This window comes from Phasianus colchicus, chromosome 3, assembly GCF_987193195.1.
Source record: "Phasianus colchicus chromosome 3, bPhaCol1.hap1.1, whole genome shotgun sequence".
Classification (NCBI taxonomy): Eukaryota; Metazoa; Chordata; class Aves; order Galliformes; family Phasianidae; genus Phasianus; species Phasianus colchicus.
In genome coordinates, this window is record NC_143438.1 from 15857589 (window position 1) to 15871440 (window position 13852).

General features: G+C 39.7%; 1 long non-coding RNA gene across 1 annotated transcript; it reads left to right on the forward strand.

The window, feature by feature from the left end:
- Positions 1-325: 325 nt before the first annotated feature.
- On the forward strand, positions 326-8443 carry LOC149918433 (uncharacterized). Its single transcript, XR_016465444.1, has 3 exons — positions 326-369; positions 491-606; positions 8252-8443. It is a non-coding gene; the product is annotated as an uncharacterized LOC149918433 (long non-coding RNA).
- Positions 8444-13852: the final 5409 nt, after the last annotated feature.

Here is a 13852-nt window from a genome sequence, read left to right on the forward strand (position 1 = left end):
TGTCAGAGACAAAGCTATCTTCTGATTGCCTCTACTTTGCTGGCATCCATTTCTTGCCGATACAGAATGAAGCTCTTTTTAAATCCTTGGCAGTAGCCTCCTATCTTTCTCTCCCTTTCCCATGAATTTCAGCTCTGAGATTTGCATTGCTTCATTTTCTTAAGGTATATGGGAACTGCTGAGTCACAGCTTGAACAACTGATTGATCACCTGAGGTAAGGATTGAGTCAGCCCTGGGAGCACAGGTGAAGGCAATTCAGCTGTGCGATCAGAAGGGGTGGAGCCCCCCCTCCTAGACCCCAATTAAGGGCTGACTGCTACAGAGGAAGGATCTCTTTCTGGAGTTTTCTACTGTAGCCTAGGATGTAGGTAAGCATTTCATTTTTGATTGTCTCTTTCCACCGTGATAATTTTTTCTAATCATAAACCTGTAAAATACTATCCTAATCATGTCACTCTTCTAACTGTATGTTTGTTAATTGTGCACAAGGTATTTTTCTAAGTTTGACTTGCCCTGAAGACCCTGTGCAAACACTTGCAACAGAGGAGGCCAGTCTGCTCCATCTGGGGTCTGGGGTGGAACTCATAATCACAGGCTTTACATAGGTATAGCATCTTCCTTTCCCAGGGCCCTTCAAGTATGTGCTTTCTCACTGTCTTGTTGCTTTTGTTTGGGTGTACAAATATTGGGTGTACATGATATTCACTTGGAAGATCAGCTGAAAGAGAGCTGGCCTTGAAGTCTTCTTATTTACACTTGCTGTAAGATTATTTCTGCTTAAGTTTGTTTCTCCTCAAATCATCACCACTATTTTTAATTATTTGGGGTCCCCTGTTTTCCCTTTCTGGAGATGTGGATCCCTCTGCCCTACTAGTCATGGAACTGGGCCAAACCAGCCTGTAAACTGTCAATACTGCACTACTTCTGCACATATTTTCTGTTGTTTGGAAGTGAATGTTCAACATACTACTTTTTAGCCCCTGGGCTACAATTTTCTAAGTAACATCAATTTCCTTTCTGGTTTTACATGCAAGCTACCTATGTAAAGGAAGATCTGAACCAAGACCTCCTTCCTCCATGTTTCTCTGCACATCTAGAGGAGTAATATCTGGGTTACTCTGATTGTGAAGCCCTTTATTTCTCTCTCTGATATAAGCAAGAGGTAGAGCGCTACAAGATGAAATGAGAGATAACAACCCCCTCAATCATTCTTTTTTTCCCTAGAAATAGTAACTTATCTAACCTGTCTAGTGTTTTCTGAAGACAGAGAGGTTGTGAGATACAGACTCAGCTTCTGTCCAAATCTCAAGGCAGAGTGATTGCTGTTGATGTTTTAAAACTTGGCATCTAATTCATGACTGCTCTATTGGCTGTTCCTGTGTGGTGTGATATTTGTATGCAACTTTGCAGTATTCTGACTGAGATACATTCCTCAGAGAAAACTATTGCCTTTTGCGAGTCATAACTTTCATTGGACTGGCTAGTTTAAGCCAGCACTGCCCTCTTCTGGAGGTGACAGCAGGCCTTTTCATCAGAAGTGATGGTCTTAATAAACATCAGCTTCATTGGGAACATAGCACTGACTCAGCAAAATACTTATTCATCTTGTGTATGCAATGTAAAGCACGCGAGTAGTTCTGCTTAGATGCTTAAAGATGTCAAGGTGTCAAAATGAAGCCATAATAAATATTAAGTCATAATAAATGACATAAATTTCTTCAGTAGAAACACACACTGAATCGCGTTTTTGGATGTCAAATCCTGGGAGCAACTTCTTATTTGGTACTTGCCCAGAGAGTCAGATATTTCATTAGTATATGACAGTTTGTCCACACCAAGCATCTGCTCTTCAGCTGCCTTATAAGCACACAATCTCTAATCTAGAGTCTGTAAATATTTCATAAACCTTACTTCTTTCTGGTAGGGTCCAAGTCACAAAAGAGAATAGATGCTTAGAATTGCTGGAGGAGGTGGCTGTAAATCTCAGTTTCCTTGTCAGGAAGAAGCCCAGGTGGACACAATGTCAGTGCCTGTTACGTGAAATCTGAATGCTGTAAGGTGCTGTTCTGGTCTCCTGGCAATGCCCATGAGGGTCTGCGTGTGCCTAGGATGTGTGCATAGACCTGACAGCTGGTGGAGAAGGCTTTGAGTTGCACAGCTGAAGTCGCAGCCAATACTTTGTGTAGGTGGTGGTTGTGAAGCCTTTGAATTTTAAGTTACGATCAACTTGCTCAGGCTGTTTGAGGGAAGCTTATCTTGTGAGTTGTGATGTGCTCAAGTGGCTGTAGAGGCTGAGAAGCAGAGTTAGATTAATTTTGACTGTCACCAAGACTAGATTTCTCTTTGAATATTTTATGTTGTACACCTGTAGCCCAGAGAAATTTGTACCTTTCTGAAAGTGCTGAGTTTCCTGAAAAATATGTGAATGTGAAGTATGGTGCTCTATCATTCTGTAGCAATTTCACACATGAAATAGTGCTTTTCAAGAGTTAATGAAAAATGATGTGCAAGATCTAATGTATGTTCTAATGCTACTGCCATACTAAGTGACTTGCACTGTCGTTCAGTATTTCATAACTCAGGCTACCTGATAACTAATTGTCTAAGACAACATGGTCCGTTTTTTTTAAATACATATATCTGACAGGGTTGCTAAATGAGTAAGAAGTAAATTATATTGATACATAGTAGAGTGAAAAATACCAATTTCAAACGTTTTTTTCCAGTGTTTTATGACTTGTCCTGACAATCTCTTTGACCCCCTCTTTTTTATTTCTTCCAAAATCTGTAATAAGCTTCTGTAACAAAATGGCTGTTCAATTCCAAGCTAAGGGAGATCTCTTGAAAAAGAGGGAGACAATGCATCAGAAAGGCTGTGTGCTGCAGCTCTGCTCTTCATTAGCGGGTCTTAGAGTTGTGATTTGTCTTGATGTAAGAGTATTGTTCTTTTCATCTTCCGACATGGTACAGCAGAAATTAACAGCGTTCTGTCAGATGAAAAGTTTTTTTTGCTCCTATGTGGTTTATTATAATACAGGCAAAAGCTGTGAGGGTTTTAAAAATAATGTTTGGCCTTCATTATGTCAAGATTTCATAGTGTTTTGTACAGATTTTTAAAATATTTCTGTGGTTATTATGAGCAGGCAATTACTATGGAAATTATAGACTGCGCTAGAATGTTTGGAGTGAGAAATTATAGATAATTTCTGGTATGTTGGTCCAGTTTCTATGGTAATCTGAATAAGTGTGAATTAATTGCCTGTTGTTGCCATGGTTCTTTATGGTAATTCCAGATCGTTAATGTTTGAAATATACCAAGTTGCTTTTTATTCATGTTTTTAGGACTTGTTAACATACCTCTTAGGACATTCCAAAGATTGCTGTCATCTCATTTACCCTGCTTTTGATTATCTGAGGATGTTAACATGAGGAGTTCGAAGATAATCTTCTTAAAGAAAATCCCTTGAACAACACCAGTTTTTACTTTACGGTCCAAGCAGAAGTCTATTAAGGCTGATTTCCCATTACTACTCTAAGCTCTAACTGGGGCCTGTATTCTTTTATTTGCAGCAGTGAGTGGCAGGCCATTGTTTTTCACTTACAATTCTTTCCTGCTATTGTTAACAGATGGAACTGCTATTAGCTTCAAAAATGTCTTGGTGAAGTAATGACCAAGTCCAGTGCAAAACCAACATTCAGATCCTCCTAAACAGAAATTTGAAAGGGGAAAAGAATTTTGGAAAATAAATGTATTCGCACCAAAAAGAAAGCATTTCCTGACCAGTGTTATCTCCATGTCTGATAGATCCATACTGGTGGATAATGACAAAGAATCACTGCGTGCTAAATAGAAAGGTATAGCAGTGAAAAATTTGCTATGCTCTTCTTTAGGAAGTAGTCATTGTGTCCTGCTATTCATGGGGAATGTAAGGTATCATCAAAGAATGAAATCTGTATTCCTTTTTGTGTTTAGCAATGTGTCAGCTAAGTATGTGCTATTTTGTTATGGTGTAGACTACTATCCACTATATTGTTAACTCTTAGCCCTGTGAACTTCATAACAGACTCAGGCCCTGCTTTATTTATTATTCAGGTGAAATTATGTGAAAAACTTAGCTACCTAAGCACCTATCTCTTTCCATCACGAAACCTTTACGATAATGATTCTCTCATATTAGTCCTCATTAGTTGCACACAACCTCTGAATTAATTAATGCTATTCAGATTGTAAACTCAAGTGTTCAGGAAATGCCAATTGATTTTATAAATGACAGAATTTAGGTATTTGCCTGTGGAGGCTTAACTCAATCCCCTTGTGCTTGGGCTTTGTGATCCAGCCTTTGATTACATGATCACATACTGTTTTTCCCACATTCGGTGCCAGGATGGCCAGTGCTGTCTTTATGAGCCAGCTAATTGATATTTTGCAATCATACTTTCTTAGTGGTTGGTGCCAGGATTATTTATGATGTTCCAGTGAGACACTGTGGATGTGTTAAATTCCCTATTATTTACATGGACAGCAAATATACTTATCACCAGAACGTTCTCAGAAAGGTGACATTTAAAGGAGAAAAAAGAAACTTGGGAAAGTTGACAGATTCACCATGGTGACTCTTCAAAATCCCCATTGCTCTGAAAAATGTAGAGCAAGTGGAAAACTTTATTTTTTTTTAAATATCATTTCAGCATTCTAGAAAGAATGAAACAGACTTAACATTTCAAAAGAAATCTTTGAAACTTCTTTGAGAGCAGTGTATCTTTAGTAACAGTCTTAAAAACAAACTAGAAACTCCAGAAAAAGACAGAAATAACACACACATCGCTGCACCAGGCAGTTATTAGACCGAACAAAATGGTTCGAGTCAACCTTTAAGTAAAATGTGTTGATGCTCACGATTGGAAAATATTTGTTTTGACTGGATTTTAACCAGTTTCCTGTTGGCTTCCTTGTTTTAGTTGGTGTGTTCAAAAATCAGTTCTCTTTGCAATAATGTGTAGCAGTAATTGGTAGCAGTGGTAGCCTCTCTATTTATAAAAAAGAAATTGCAAAGTGATTTTATCACTGGGTATAGGTACTTACTGATGGGAAATAGCTTTTTTCAGGGTAGGAGAGCTTTTCAGCTTTGCTTACAAAAGCACAAGAAGATCTAAAGATGAAATTTATAAATTGCCATAAGTAAAAGGCAATTGCTTAGCAGTGACTTCAGAAATTATTGCTAAAGCTGTTACGGTAAGTCACTATTTCCTGTGACTGTTCAGAGTGATCTAGAGTTTTGTTGTTTTTTTGTTCTTTTTAAATGCTTTATTTTTAAATAGGTGTTAATGTCATTTCTGAGGGGGGGAAAAATTCCAGCTAATCCACATTTTAAAGAATGCTAAGTGGCTGGACTCAGCGCTCCTGTCTGCTTTAGCAGAGGTCAGATCTCCCATATTTAAAAGTTTTTAATATTACCTGATTTGATGACAATATTACCTGAATTGTATTCAACATAGACTTAGCATTTGCAGCTCCATGTTAGAGTTACTCAATGATACTTCATTTTTCAGGGTATTGGGTATTTGCTTGCGTTGTTCAGGAGGAATTTCTTCCCGTGACTACAGCCAACCAGCTCTATCCTACTTTTTTCCCTTCCTCCTAAGACTGAATGAGTTGATGCACATCAAGTTTTTCCTGAGCCACATAATTTCTCTGTGTTAGGTGGGCTGAGAACTTGACTTCTCTTTCCTCCACAGGCTTAGGCTGATGGGATCATCACATAGAAATCTCAAGCATAAGTAGCTCTTTTGCAACTCACTGTGGAATGGAAACCATCCTTTTAGCTTAAACATTTAGCTCTGGTACAGGACCTGCTTCAATTTAGGAGAGAACACAGTGATTCTCTCTTGCCTTGAGCTCTGTGAAACTCTGCTTAGAATAGCAGTAGGGGAATGTGTGGAAAATACTGTTTGCCAGAAGGTTTCAGAGGTGTTTTCTACTAAAAAGGCCTTAGTAAACTTGATCTCAGGTGGAAGCATGAATGCACCAGTGAATAGACTTTCATCTCTTTTCTTATTCTGCTGTCTTCTTGCTACTCCTCAAATCTGCCTCAGAGGGGACCAGCATATGCTTTGATACAGTACAGAGTGATGTGTCTATTAGGAGACACTCTCCAGGCATCCTGTGGAGAAAATCTGGAATCTGGAGACAATTTCAGGATTTTTAGGTCATAAGGATAGGAGACTGTTAGCTTCTGCAGCATGACTTGTTTCCTTATGTGACCAGTATTAAGAGGTCTTTCTTGTGTCACTGTACTTGTCTTTTTCTGGTGCTTGATTGAAAAAGAGAACATGGCTTTAAAATTGTTGTTTTCTGAGGAATTCACCCAAAACAGTGAAGATAAATGCTTGCAGCTGCCATCACGCACTTGTAGTTCAGTTGTATTTTTACACACCTTCTTAGCTTTGGGTGTTTTAATGCCAAAGTAGAGAGATGTGTTCTGTGGTAAAAGAATGCAACTATTTTCTTCTTTCTTGTCACCTAGATATCTACTCTAAGCTTTCCTTTGTCAACCATCTTAAGAGATAACAAAAATAAACAGATTTTGAGATTATAATGTCTCATCACATTACATATCAGCTTGTTGTGACATAGCTTACAGCATCATGTCATGCACCTTTTCTACTGACATTATAGGATAAAGGCAAGTAAAAGTGAAATGAAGACAGACTGAAATTTGTATATTAGTATAGACAGATATCACAGTATTTTAAAATTCTTTAACAGAAAGCAAATGAGAGCTTCAAAAAATACTGGTGATGATGGGAAATGGTTCATCCAGGTTTCACCCAGTGGTTTTTATCCCTGAAGACCAGCTGGTGGCAGAAGAATGCAACCAACAGTTTCCAAACTGTCATTGCTGCTCCTGTCTTTCATGTAGTGGAGGTCTGCCTGCTACCCCAAAAATATGCAGGTGTCTGGGAGGCATCTTCTCTGACATTATGGTGTGTGAATTCAAAAGAACTATAAATCAGTTAATGAAAGAAATATAGATGTGTAAAATGCCACAGCAACCTGTGGGCTTTCTTCTTTCTTTGGACTCCTGACCTTCATGTATCATTTGTGGGTCTCTGAGGCCATCAAGTATTAACCATGTTATCTTGATGGGATGAGACTCCATAGAAAGTCATTGCTACTGCACCTCTCCTTTGCAAAAGGGTTGTCCTTGGCCCTGGCTGCTGCTTTTGATCTTGGAAAATAACCAGCATGCATAGTCATAACAGTCATCCCTTCTTCCTAACTGCATGAGAAAAAATAACTGTGAGGGGGAGGAAAAAAAGATCCAAGGGATGGAATGCCTTGCTATGAAGACAGGAGAGCTGGGGCTGCTCAGCCTGGAGAAGACAAGTCTGATAGCAGATTTCAGTATCTAAAGGAGGGATGTAAGATGGAAGGAATCTGACTCTTTAGTGGGGTCTGTTGTGACAGGACGAGGGAAATTGTTTCAAGCAGGAAGAGGGGAGATTTAAGCTGGTTATGAAGAAGGGCTCTGTGTGTGTGTGTGTGTGTGTGTGTGTGTGTGTTTTTTTACGATCAGGGTGGTGAAGCACTGGAAAATGTTGCCCCATCACTGGAGACACTCAAGGTCAGGCTGGATGGACTCTGGGCAACCTGATGTAGCTGTAGGTGACCCTGTTCATTGCTGGGGAGTTGGACTAGATGTTCTTTAAGGGCCCCTCCCCACTAAAATGATTCTATGATTTTATGTCTCTGTTCTTTATGCGTTGAAACATCTCATCAACTCTTTTTATTGCAGCATGAAAATCTGCATGAAATTGTTTGTTCACAGTGGCCATGAGATTTTTTCCCCCCAATCTTTCAATTATGTAAGGCATAGATTGCTATGACAGGAGAGCATGACACTCTATATTTTATTGTGCCACTCACAGAATTTTATGTGCAGCAACTATTTTATATTTATTTCTGAATAATTGATAAAAGTATTTGTAAGTAGAGATTGATCTTCCGAGATACTGAGAATACAGATACTATGACTAATCTTTCTAGTGTAGAAAGGGCCTGTTCACCTATGAGTTTGGAACAAAAAGGTGTATGTGCTTGTGTACTCTTGTAGTCTAGGGCTGTAAACGATCAAAAAAATTCACAAATTTGAAACAGACTTGTATTTTAAACAGTTACTATAGCACTGTACTCAATTGCTCCATCTTTTAAGGAGGAGAAAATACATTCAGATTTGATTTCTATTTCAGACTTAATACTTACGGAAAACTGAGTCACGGATTCAGACAATGACTGAGGTGGGAAGAGAGGTCATCTGAGATCACCTCATCCAATTCCCTATTCAAGAAGAGTCCCCTGAAGTATGCTAATATGAATTGTGTCCAGATAACTCTTGAATTTCTCCAGAGAAAGAGAGTCCACAACCTATCTGGACAACTTGTTCCAATACTCACAGTAATTACATTTTTCCTTGTGTTAAGTCAAAACTTCTTGTGTTTCAGTTTGTGAATGTTCCCTCTCATCTTATTGCTGGGCATCACTGAGAAGAGCCTGGCCTTGTTCTCTTGGCATCCTCCCTCATATACTTATGTGCATTAGTTGGATGCCTCCTGAGCCTTCTCTTCTCCAGACTGATCAGGCACAGCTCCTCCAGCCTTTTTTCATGTGAGAGATTCTCCAGTCTCTTAATCATTTTAGTAGTCCTCTGCTGTGCTTTCTCCAGTGTGTCCATGTGTCTCTTGAAGAGTCCAGAACAGGACACAGCATTCTACATGAGGGTGGAGTAGTGGGAGGATCAACTCATTCAACCTGCTGGCAATGATCTTCCCAAGGACACTATTGGCCTTCTTGGCTACAAGGGCACACTGCTGGCTCATGGTCAACGTATTGCCTATCAGGACACCCAAGTTTTTCTCCACAGAGCTAATTTCTATTGGGTCAGTCCCCAGCCTATAGTGATGCATGGATTTGTTCCTCTCCAGGTGCAGGACCCTGCACTTGCCTTTGTTGAATTCCAGAAGTTTCCTGTGTCCATCTCTCAAGCCTGTTGACATCCTTCTGAATGGTAGCACTCTGGGATATCATCCAATCCTCACAGTTTTGTATCATCTGCAATCTTTCTGAGGAAGCACTATCACTTTGTCAAAGTCACTGATTGCAGAGTCACAGGGGTTGGAAGGTTCTTCCAGTTCTCAGATGTCTTTCATTATTGCCATGACCTTTCAAAGATAATTGAGAGTGGCCTGGCAGTCTTGTTGACCAGCTCTCTCAGCACACATTTGTGCATCCTATTAGGACCTAGGACTTGTGAATGTCAAGTTTATCTAAATGATCTCTAATCTTATTCTCCTCAACCAAGGGGAAGTCTAATTTCTCCTGACTTGCTCCTTTGTCTCCTGGGTCAGGGACTCCTGAAAGCTGACCTTGTCAGTGAAGAATGAAGCAAAGAAAGCATTTGGTATTTCTGCCTTCTCTATGTCCTCTGTCCCCAGGATCTCTGCCTTTAGTCAAATGATTATAGAATGACTTGGAAATCGTTCTTAATACGATACAGTGCAAAACCTGTAAGAACTGCAGGTCTTTAACTCTTAATCTTGGGACACATTGCCTTCCCTTTCTTGTCTCTATTTTCTACTTCACGCATAATTCAGCTGGAAACTTGTGTGAGTCCTTTCATCTTCTGTCATCAAAGAGAGGATTTTCTGTGACGTGCCTGTGAATTCTGCCATGGACTGTCAGCCTCCCTAGTGGATGGTGACAAGACTGTGCTAAGACTCAATGCTTAAACTCTGTAGAAGGACTGTCGTCTTCAAACTGAATTTGTGGCTCTCTCTATATTTGGGGGCCCCTCAAATGCTCTTCAGGGGCACTTTTATTTTAAAAAGTCCCTTTTCTCCATCTTCAAGACAGTTTTGAATCAGCCCAAAGCATGTGTGTGCATCCTCCCTAACTACTTAATCCCTTTGGGAACTTTGTGTCATTTGAAACACAAGACTTGTGTGTATGTGAGTTTGGGTGGTTCCTCTATGTGGCTTAATGAAGTGCAGGAGAACTGCAAGTCCATAAGGATCAGCTCCTATTGGGATGCAGCTCTTTGTTCTCCAGAAGCAATTTCTCCCGACATTCAGTGGATTAAGTCAACAACCTTCAATTCTTTGTCTGAGAGTTCACTTTCTTTAATGTTTACTTAACAGCTAGTGCTCCCTTTCCTCTTAGCATCTTCTGGTACTTTTCCTGCCACTATAGGATTACTGTTGCAAAATGTCATTAAAACTCAGTGATTTTTGTCACAACAGTGCTGTCTGCTAGGATAATACTGTTCCAATGTGACCCTAAGAGGACCCAGCTCAGCTTCCTGGACACTGTTTATTTTGCTAAGCTGAGAGTCTAAGTGACATTGAAGGTTGTAGTAGGAAAAATGAATGTGTGTACTTGAATAAGAATGTCATTCCAAGAATGTACATAGCTATGACACATTAGTAAATAGTGCACTTATCGCAGTTCTTAATAGCTTATTCTAAAGAAAATCTCAAGAGAAAAAGAATCCTATTTTTTTTGTTCTTTTTTAAAAATGCTGAAACAATAAATGTTCTAATGGATATTCCACAGTCTGTCGCAGGTATTTTTTCCAATCAAATGTCACTTTCTCAGCTGAATAAAAACATCTTCCTCCTTTCTCACAGGCCAGCAGTCACAAAGGGCTCATTGGAGTCTTCTCGCTCTCTGGTCTTGCAGCTACTTGCATGATGTAAGAGATATTTTAGCTCGGACTTATCAGAAAGTTCTATTTTTCTCTATGGAAGAGGAATAAAAAAAATACTGAAACTGGTCCATTCTGGTTAAAATTCAAGCATATAAATTAGCACTCCCAACTAACTATACAAAATGGAAGTGTTTAATGATCAGAGCCCCCACAGTCTGGTGGAGAGCTTGTGAGCTACAGACTGCAGTCACTCTGCAGCAGAGCTTACACTGACTCTAATGGGAATCACATGCCTCTCAGGAGGGCAGTAGTAGTCTGAAGAAAACAGTCTCTCAAAGAAATACCATCCTGACAGTGTCTTTGTGTTGCTGTGCGATGTTATGTCTTGGGGGGATGGAAGAGAGCATCAGAGAGGTTGTACAGAGGTGGAAAGTGAGAAACAAGGGAAAAAGTCATAATGAAGGTGAAAATGAGAGTATATTTTAATAAATAATGGCAGAAGTGAAAAGCACCCTCACTATCTTGTGAGGGTGCCTGTGACAGAAAATTCTGTGAGTGATCAAAAGCTGGAAGACTTTTTTGTTGTTGTTGAAGTGCTATATATATGTATTTGTATATCAGAATATATGTATACACACAAACACACATATATATATATATTACTATTTGGTCATTGGTTTTTCCACAGGAGTCCCATTTCACCCAGCACACAGGACAGTTGGTACTCATTCTCAAAGCATCTTCTAAAATATTGTGCTTCTTTTCACTCTTCCTAGGTGTGGACTCATAAGCTCTCCCATAAATGTGGACTTGTTCTTTTGGGCTTTTCTAAGGTGCTTGTGCTGGAATAACCTCATAGATTTCAAATACTAAAAACTTCATAGCATCTTTCAAGTACTTTCAAGTAGAAAGGTAATATTATCTGTATTTTACCGACTGCTGACATAGATCTGAAGATTAAAGCCAGTGGCATCAAAAGGAAATTCAGCAACAGAGATACAGATTGGATACTGTTCTTCAGGTTGACATGTGGTTTGTTTAGCTGTGGAATCTTTTCTCCTCTAGTTTGCTAATTCCCCATTCTTACAGTCTTCATATGTCAGTAATAGAGGAGCTGGGCTATAAGGAGACTGGATCGTGGCCTTTCAATACCTGAAGGGGGACTTTAAGAAGGAAGGAGACAGACTCTTCCGTAGGGTCTGCTGTGATAGGGCAAGAGGAAATGGTTTAAAATTAAAGGACAGGAGATTTAGATTGGATAAAAGGAAGAAGTTTTTTTACAGTGAGGGTAGTGAGACACTGGAACAAGTTGCCCAGAGATATGGTGGATGCTCCAATTGTGGAGACATTCAAAGTCAGGCTGGCTCTGAGCAACATGATCTCACTGTAGGAGTCCCTGTTCACTGCAGGGGCATTGGACTAGATAGCCTTTAAAGGTCCCTTCCAACTTAATTGATTCTATAAACGGTCTACATTTCTACTACAGGAATTCAGTTTGTCCCCTGATCATTTAAAATGTAAAGAGAAAAGATGAATTGGGAAGGTTACACCCAAGAAAGATTCCAGTTAGTGACTACTGTGCTTGGAAACAATGTAGGACACATGAGAGAGACTGCAAACATTTCAGGTGACACAGCAGTCAGGGCATTTGAGAAGTGTTGCGTACTGCCCTCACTTGGTGACCAGAGCGTGGGGAAAGTCAGTGAAGAGAAGACAAAATCTGCAGAAATAAGAGGATCTTAGGGAACAGTGAGAGCTTCAAAAGTGCAGAAAGCACAGGAAGAACTGAAATATGAACAGCTAATACAAGTCCAGTGTGGGTGTTGTATGGACTGCTAAAAGGGCTTAGTTGTGCATTGGGAACAGACTGAGAAAATGTGCCAGTAGTACATGCTTACAGTTGCACAGGGAGGTGAGAGCCTCTGCAAGACTTCTGTAGCCCCTCTGTGTAGGTTTGCATTACTCAAGACCTCAGTGATGGTCTGGAGCATCCATCTATAGGAGATGAAAGGGTAGAACAGCATGCTGAAACACTAAGTTTTCAAACACTGAAATCTGCCTGTGTCAGGACAATTTAAATATGTGTAATGATAACTTCTCTGTAGCCATTTGAGGAGTGGAGATCTATTTGCAAATGTTGTAGGAGTTATACTGAAGTTATATTTCCTCTGAAGTTGGAAATGCTTTCAACTTAAAGGTCAGAGAATGGCTGTGCACTCCTACCATGGTGCCTCATTTCCAAGTTACCCCGCAGCAGAGCTGAGCTAAAAAGATACAGCTGCTAGATTATCAAAAGCAAATTGCATCAATTTTGCAGACATGCATGATTTTTTCCTTGCTCTGTTTGTTTACTGTGCAACAGAGTGGGCTCAAACAGCATTTGTGATGTGAAGCTCAGCTCCTTGCCAAAGACTGGAACTTGTTGAAGAAAAAATTTAAAATGTAGTATTTAATTTGGAAGCTCATTCTTTACCATCACACACACATCCTTTAAGCATATATGCAACTTTGGTTATAGCACTGGTTTGATAGCCTTGAAGAATATTCAGAACACGTTAATAGGTTTTGCCAAGGATTCCTATGTTTTCATTGGTTACCAGTTTGCTTATTTCCTTATCACTGGGTATCATAAACCAGCTGATTCTTAACCTTTGAAGACAACATATAATACTGCCTATTGCTAGCTAACAACGTCTTTTTGTACACAGACGCTTCTAATGCTCTGAAACACTGCCATCTTTTGGTTGCTGGAAAACGTGTTGTATGATGTGCTTCAGTTTCTACACAGGTGCTGGGGAGGAGGAAGGTGTTCATAGGCCCTGATGATTTTATGCTGTGCACCAGTGCAAGACACTGCGAGAGCATAGTGGATCATATTTTGGTGGGCACATCAGTGCTTGGAAAGTGCTACGTTATTTTTCTTCCTTCCTCTGTTCAGGAAATGCATGTGAAATTGTCCCCTTTTAGGCAAAAAGAAGAATGAACCACAAATAACAGAATTTGGTGCTGTGCTGAAAAATGCTTATGTAGTTTGAGTTTTGAGCAATGCTTGCCTAGTGTTCAGTCTAGGATGTATTTTGGTACAGCCAGCCTTTGAGTTGAATTTAGCCCGGGACGTTTAGAAATGAAATCTGGAAATATGGGGAAT